The sequence below is a fragment of the Vipera berus genome, assembly GCF_964194415.1.
Source record: "Vipera berus genome assembly, chromosome: W".
NCBI lineage: Eukaryota > Metazoa > Chordata > Lepidosauria > Squamata > Viperidae > Vipera > Vipera berus.
This window is the reverse complement of record NC_138210.1, coordinates 37,550,433-37,558,685: the sequence shown is the minus strand read 5'-3', so window position 1 is coordinate 37,558,685 and position 8,253 is coordinate 37,550,433.

The window sequence follows — 8,253 nt, the reverse complement described above, 5'->3', positions numbered from 1 at the left end:
TGGGTGGAGGGAGGGGGGGAGGGATTGTTAAAGATAAAATGTATTGTAAAACATTTTAATAAAAAAAACCTGAAGCGGTCAGGACAGAATTACAAGGCATGGGTCAGTGAAGTTGGACTTTTGCTTCGTAGAGAAGGTACCCATGTGATGGTGTTTAATCCTCCTGCCCAGCCATGGCCTCCTGACATATGGGACTTGAATAATAGAGCATGCACAACGTTATTGATGTCCATGGACACTGAATTGCAGCTCACATTTTCACAAGATGCAACTGCCCAACAAATTTGGGCTCAATTAGAGGCATGTTACCGGCCTACGTCCATTGAGTCTACATGTTTGCTTTTGTCCGAGTTCCATGGTTCTAGATTAAAACCTGGTGAGCATATTGGAGAACACTTAACTAAAATGAAAGGAATAAGAAAAGAACTGGGTGAAAAAGGCTATCCTACTGATGACTTTCAAATGATCAGCATTATCATTAACTCTTTGAATTATGAATGGAAAGATGCTATTTCTAAGATTAATCAAGTGCCTATTGCTCAACGCACAGTGGATCATGTATGCAGAATTTTAACCGAAGAAGAGGCACTTATGCAAGCTGCGCCACATTTAAGGGAACCACCTGCATCGAAGGCTCCAGTGAGGCGTCCCTTCCGTGGAAGAGCCTACATTCCAAGGATGCCAAGATGCTACATCTGCAATCGTGTGGGACATGCCACCCGGGATTGTCCCCAACGGTTTCCAGCGCCCGCCATGTACCAGCCCAGAGGAACAGATTCCAGAGGAGGCAGAGGTAGAGGTGGACGACAAGGTCGTGGTCGTGGTCCCAGGCGTGATCCTCAAGCTCCACTTGCCACATTGGTTGTAACCAACGATCCACAGCCTCAACCAGAGTATGACAGACGCCTACTTTGGACTTTGGACAGCGGAGCAGCATTACATGTTACCTACAGAAAAGAGCTTTACACAGAGATGCACGAGCCTGAACCTGAACTTTGTGAACTGTACTCTTTTTCAAATCATCCTGTTCAGGTCATGGGAAAAGGAACTGACTACATTGAAGAGCTCGGTGCTCTCATTCCAGATGTTTACTACGTTCCGTCTGCCAATAATAGTTTGCTAAGTCAGAGTCACTTGCCTATGGTGTCAAAATTCCAGGTACACCATCTCGAAAAAGCAAGTTATGTAGTTAAAGATGGAGATATTGTTGCTGAAACCATGTTGATTGGTGGTGTTTATTACTTAAAACCAAAGTCTAAGCCGCAAGAGCAGGCAAGTATACCAGTTCCAAAAAGGGAGAGCACAGGCCCATTGAGAGATGTCCCAGAGAGAGATCCTGTTGCTACTCCAAAGGCTCCTAAAGCCAATAAAAGGACAAATAAGACACAGGTTGCTCACAGCAAGCCTGAGGTTCCTAATAAAAATGCTAATGTTGAGAATTCACTAACAGGTAAATCTTTGCATTCCAGGTGTATCCATAAGTGGCATAGAAGATTGGGTCATGCCAGTTTCCGTGTTCTGAAGAAGATGCCAGAGTTCGCAAGAGGTTTGGATCTAAAGGGGTGTAAGGTGTTCTTGGACTGTGCTATCTGCAAGAAAGCCAAATCTAAAGCAGCAGCAATTCCAAAACGCACTACACGCCTGTCAACACGCATTTTTGATTTGGTACACACTGACATAGTGGGTCCTTTTGCATCAACAATTGGTGGTAAAAGATATTTATTGACAATTGTTGATAATTACTCTAGATATGGTTATGTATTTCCTATGAGAGAAAAATCTGAGACCTTTCAGATCTTTAAAGACTTTGCCAATCTTGTCTATACCCAATTCGAAGTCAGCATTGCCAGAATTCAGAGTGATCGTGGTGCTGAATTCATGTCTCAGCGTTTCCAGGACTGGATGCGTAAGAGTGGGATACTACACCAGACCTCAGCTCCTTACACTCCAGCTCAGAATGGAGTGGCAGAACGCAGAAATGGAGTTCTGCAAACCATGATGCGTTGCCTTCTTGAAGATGCTAACCTCAGTCTTCCATACTGGGGTGAAGCTATCAAATATGCTAACCATATCATCAACCGCACTTGGAGTAGTGTGATAAATCAGACCCCTTATTTCATGTTATATGGACACAAGCCTGACCTCTCACGTCTCCATATTTTTGGTTCCTATGCTATGGTCAATATTCCTTTAACCCAAAGAAAGAAAGGAGGTCCTGCAGCAAAAAGAATGAGATTTATGGGCATTGATGATAATTCAAAATGGAGCAAATACATTGACTCTCATCATGTCGTAGTCATTTCACTATCTGCTGTTTTTGAGGAAGATGCTGACTGGTCCAGGATTCATTCTAACGATCCTGGAGTTTATTTTCCTAGAGATGATGCTGCTGATGCCATGCAGTCTGATGACCAAGATGCACAGGCGAATGTTCCTTCCACGAGTTCTTCTCAACCCACTGTTCCGTCTTTGCAAGCCGCCGATGCTACTGGCGATGAAGACGAGGACGAAATGGAAGAAGAATGGACAGTTGTTCCGAGACGTTCCAAGAGGACAACAAAGGGAATTCCTCCAAAACGGTATTCGTGGCAAGTAACGAAAGCACCTTTACCTTTGATATGTAATGTTACACTTCCTCCTGAGACGTTCACACAAATCAAACATCTTCCTGAAGCAGAGCAAGATAAATGGTTTGAGGCAATGCAGGCTGAAATGGACAGTCTAAAGAAACTTCAGGTGTTTACGCCTGCAAGCCCTCCAGCAAACAAGAAAGTTATTGGCACTCGTTAGGTCTACAGAATTAAAAAGAAGCCGAATGGTGAGTCGTTGTACAAGGCCAGACTTGTAGCCCAGGGTTTCGCTCAACGTTATCCTGAGGACTATACAAATACTTATTCACCCACAGTGCGGACGGAGAGTGTGAAAATCGCCTTAGCCACTGCAACTATTCTTGGTCTAGAAGTTTTCCAGTTTGATGTTGAAACAGCTTATCTACACGCTGATCTTGATGAAGAAATTTATGTCAAAGGTCCTCCAGGTTTCCGACAGCAAGAAGGGGATACTTGGTTTCTACACAAAAGTCTTTATGGTCTGAAACAGTCTGGTTTAATGTGGTACTTATGTCTTTCTGACAAACTAAATTCAATGGGCTTTATTAAGTCCGAAATTCTTGTTTATGTTGATGATATTGTTTATATTGGTCCAAATAAGCAGATGAGTGAATGTTTTGCTAAAGCTTTACAACAGTTTTTCACATTGAGGTCTTTAGGACATATTAACACTTATTTAGGTGTTCAAGTTACCAAAACTCAGAAGGGGTTCAGTCTTACACAGGAAGATAAGATTGAACAACTATTGCATCATTGCAACATGAAGGATGCTAAACCTGTGAGTATACCCATGCAAACTGACTTTCACAACTTGACACATGAACCGAGTCCTGAGTTCGAGGATCAAACACTTTATCGCTCAGTCATTGGGTCGCTGCTATATATTAGTAGTTGGACTAGACCTGACATTGCACTTAGTGTTAATCTCCTATCATGACATGTAGGCAAGGCAAAACAGTTTCATTGGACATGTGTTAAGAAATTATTGAGATATCTAAAACACACCAAAGACATGAAGTTATTGTTAGAACCCACACATACTGACTATGCAGAGTTATGTTGTTATGCAGATTCAGATTGGGCAAGTGATAAGAAATCATGTAAAAGCACTTCAGGTTATATGATGTTTTTGAATGGATGTCCTGTTTACTGGCATGTGCATAAACAGAATTTTGTTTCTTGTTCTTCTACAGAAGCTGAGTATGCTTGTGTTTCAGATACATGTAATTCTCTAACGTGGTTTGATGCCTTAGTCACAGATATATGGACACCTCCGATTCAACCAATCACTGTGATGGAGGACAACGAATCTGTGGTCTATATATCTGAGAATCGCTTTACAGGTTCCAGGTCTAGACACATTGACATCCATTACCAAAATATAAGACAAGCAGTTAAACAAGGTTTTGTCAAATTGCAGTATGTGTCTACACATGACCAAATTGCTGATATGCTGAACAAACCACTTCCTACAGCCCAACACGAGTACCTGCGCAAGAAGATGTGCCTTATCTGATTTTCTGCTTCGCTGACAAAAGAAGGGGATGTCACTGTGTGTTTTTTTAGTTTTGCCAGCTTCGCTCATTCCTAAGTGTACATCTCTTTCTGCTCTGCACCTTATCTTATCTTGTAACCATAGTGACTCCAGCTATGTCCAGCCAATGTTTTGGTTTTAAACTGTTTTGTGCGCAGGCCTGAAAAAGTTCACAGTTTCAGTTTTACTTTCTTCTTCTGCCTGACGAGAGAATGTGGTCAGTCTAGGTCTTTTGTTTTCTCATTAAAAGTTTTACTATAGAATATACCTTGGATTTCTTTTCTTTGATATTGACCATGCAAATGAACCACGGTCCATCCACCTCTGGTCGGACTGTTAATTGTTCCGCGACACAAACAAACACTACCGACAGAAGCCCATTCAAAACAGGATCTTTCAAAATCCCTTGGAGCAAGATTCGACAGATAACAATAGCAGAGTGATAGGATTAGAACCAGCAACCCCTCACCCAAAAAATCCAACACAGGACATACTGTAGCCATCAGCCACAATAGACGTTATCCAACACTCTTTTAGAACACAAAAGCCCACCTCATTGCACAACCCCCTGGAGCATTCCAAACACAAAAGCCCAAAGAATGTATAAAAGCCCACCTATCCCAGAGCCACTTGGTCAGCCACCCCAGAAACATGCTGTGTCACTGAAGTTTCTGGCAACTAAATAAACAGAACCTTCTTTCCAAACAGCATCCATTTTGTTTACTCCCAGCTTGGAACTGGACCTGGTGATTTTTCTTTCAACAATTGTTTAAAAGAAAAAGAGATCAGTATCACCTGAACTACTAATTTTCAATCACAGGACAGGAAAATATATAGATGTTTCCACCATGGATGAGAACTGTGTGACTGTTCTGTTCCAGCCTACGACCGGCCCTGTTTGTGTGTCAGGGACAACCCCTTCTTCCTTTAAACAATCTGTAGGCTGGAGAAAACCAACCCAAATTTATTTACAGTTCAAACAAAAAGGCAACAGAATATTTCCTTCAATAAGTGAATCAAAATATCAAACAAGAGTCAACAAACAAGAGTTAAACAGAAGTATCAAAAGACCAGGATTCCCTTAGAATGTCTCCAAATGGTTGCCTTCAGCAACCAGCCCCGCCCACACCTTCCCCTTTTATTATCAGTCCCAAGGCCTTCTCCTCCTCTCACTGAGTTGCCTCATTGATTTTCTCTGCTCCGCTCTGCTCTGCTGGATTGCCTTCTGCTTCTAGCATCTCTGAACAGATTCAGCTGTGACTCTTCTGAGTCTGACACCTCGTACTCACACAGCTGAGCCTCATGAGGAACATGACTGGAGGGGCCAGGCTGAGAGTCCTGCAGTGCATCAGAGCCTCCCTCTGACACCAAAGGCTCTCCAAACCCCTCCTCTTCTTCCTCCTCAGATTCATCAGACTCTGCTGGTGGGAGCACAGGCTGATACTGAATTACAACACTATCCTGCACTGCAGGGCCCTTCCCCCGGGTCTGCCAATCCAGATGCAGCCGGGATGGGAATTGTTCATGGAAGGCAGACACCAAAGCAGGAGCATGAACGGTGGTCACATCTGCCCAGGTGAACTCCTCTGGTTCGTAGCCTTTCCATTCGATCAGGTACTGGAAGCGACCTTTCAGCCAACGGGAGTCCCGAATGCTGGCAACCTCGTACTCAGGAGCAATTTCTCAGTCACAATGTTCCGGTGGGAGAAATTCTGCTCAGTGGAGTGGACACGCCGGTTGCTCAGGGACCAACAGAGACCGATGGAAGACCGGATGTACACACAGGGAACGTGGCAGAGTTAAGCGATAGGCAACTGGATTGATGACAGCCTCGATTGGGAACTGTCCTAAATATCAGTGGTCTAACTTGTGGACAGCCAGACCCGATCTCCCACCGACAGTGGAGACGTATCCCGCCTCGACCAATCAGCAAATCTTTTGTAATCGGCCTTGGCCTTCTCTAACTGTCACCGCACCAATAAATGGATCGCCTGTAACTCTGCCATGTAGTCGTTTGCTGCTGGCTTCGATGAGTCTAATGGGGAAAGGGGGAAAAACCGGGGGTGATATCCCACATTGGCCAAGAACAGTGTCATCTGTGTGGAGGTGTGCTGCGAATTGTTGAATGCAAACTCAGCTATGGCCAGATAGTCCACCCAATTGTTTTGCTGCTGATTGACATAGCAGCACAGATATTGCTCCAGAATTCCAATGACCTTCTCGGTCCGCCCGTCAGTTTGGGGATGATGCGCGTATGAGAGGCAGATCTTGATGTCCAACGCCTGCATCAACCCCTGCCAGAAACGGGCTGTAAACTGGGCCCCTCTATCAGACATGACCCTATCAAGGAGGCCGTGCAGCCGAAACACCTGCTGGATGAACATACAAGTGGTGCGGGCTGACGGTAAACCATGACATGAGATGAAATGCACCATCTTGGTCAGCATGTCCACCACCACGAACACCGTTGTGAAACCAGAAGATGGGTAAATCCATCAGAAAGTCCATGGACACAGCCCCCCAGGGTCTTTTGGGTGTTGGCAAGTGCTGCAGTAATCCTTGTCGCTGACGTGGCCTGCCTACATGGCATACAGGACGTGACATAGGCCTGGATGTCGTGTCAGACTCGGGGCCACCAGAATGTATGGGAGACCAGGTTCAGGGTCTTGAACAGGCCAAAATGTCCCGCCGCTGGGTTATTGTGACAATGGCTGAGGATGAGTCCCCTGAGTGGTCCTCCTGGAACATAGAGCTGGTCACAATAAAATAAGAGTCCATCCGTGACCGTCCATGGAGAATCTGGCCCCACCTCCTCCTTCCACTGAGCCACCCACACATCCTGCTGCTGTGCTTCCTGAATCCTAGCCTGTATATCTATCGGCTCCTGCACCGCAGCAAAAGACTCAATGGGGAGCACTGTCCTGGGCAGAAGCTCTTCTTCCACTTGGGACTATTTGGGCTTCCTGGATAGAGCATCCACTCTTTGATTGCGACCGCTGGGTATGTACTTGACTCGGAAATTGAACCTCGCAAAGAAAAGAGACCACCGAATCTGGCATTGGTTCAATTTCCAAGTGGTCTGCAGGCTTTCCAAATTCTTATGGTCCGTCCAGACCTCAATTTGATGCCGCGCCCCCTCCAGATGATGCCTCCAGGCCTCGAACACCACTTTGATGGCCAGCAGCTCCTTCTCTCAGATAGTATAGTTGCGCTCCGACGGATTGTTTCCGCAAATGGTATGCGCAAGGGAAGAGGGTACCGCTGGGCGTCGTTGCCTGGAGTAACACCGCCCCAATGGCAATGTCAGAGGCATCCATCTCCACAACAAATGTCCATTGCAGGTCAGGATGCTTCAAGATGGGCTCCTTCATGAAGGCTTCCTTCAAAGCCTGGAAAGCCCGTTGTTCTGGAGCATTCCACTGAAACCGAGTCTTCTGCAGGAGCCGAGTGAGGGGGGCTGTCAGATGAAAGCCCGATAGTAGTTGGCAAACCCAAGAAGTCGCTGAACATCCTTCACACGACGTGGGGGTTACCAACTCTGCAAAGACTCAACCTTACTTGGCTCCATGGCAATGCCCTCAGGAGAAATGCGGTGACCCAGAAAATCGATGGTCACCCGGTAGAACAGGCAGTTCTCCAATTTGGCATACAGCCGATGTTCTCGGAGTCGCTGCAGGACCTGACAGAGATGCTGATGGTGCACCTCTCGTGACGGGGAGTAGATCAGGATGTCCAAGTAGATCACGACAAACTGATCTAACAAGTCCCGGAAAATATGGTTCATAAAATGCTGTAACACGGCAAGGGCGTTGGTCAGGCCAAGCAGCATCACCGTGTATTCAAAGTGTCTGTATCAAGTACCAAACTCCATCTTCCACTCATCACCCAACCAAACTCTGACAATGTCTCTGAACAGATTCAGCTGTGACTCTTCTGAGTCTGACATCTCGTACTCACACAGCTGAGCCTCATGAGGAACATGACTGGAGGGGCCAGGCTGAGAGTCCTGCAGTGCATCAGAGCCTCCCTCTGACACCAAAGGCTCTCCAAACCCCTCCAAACCCCTCCTCCTCCTCAGATTCATCAGACTCAGCTGCTGGGAGCACAGGC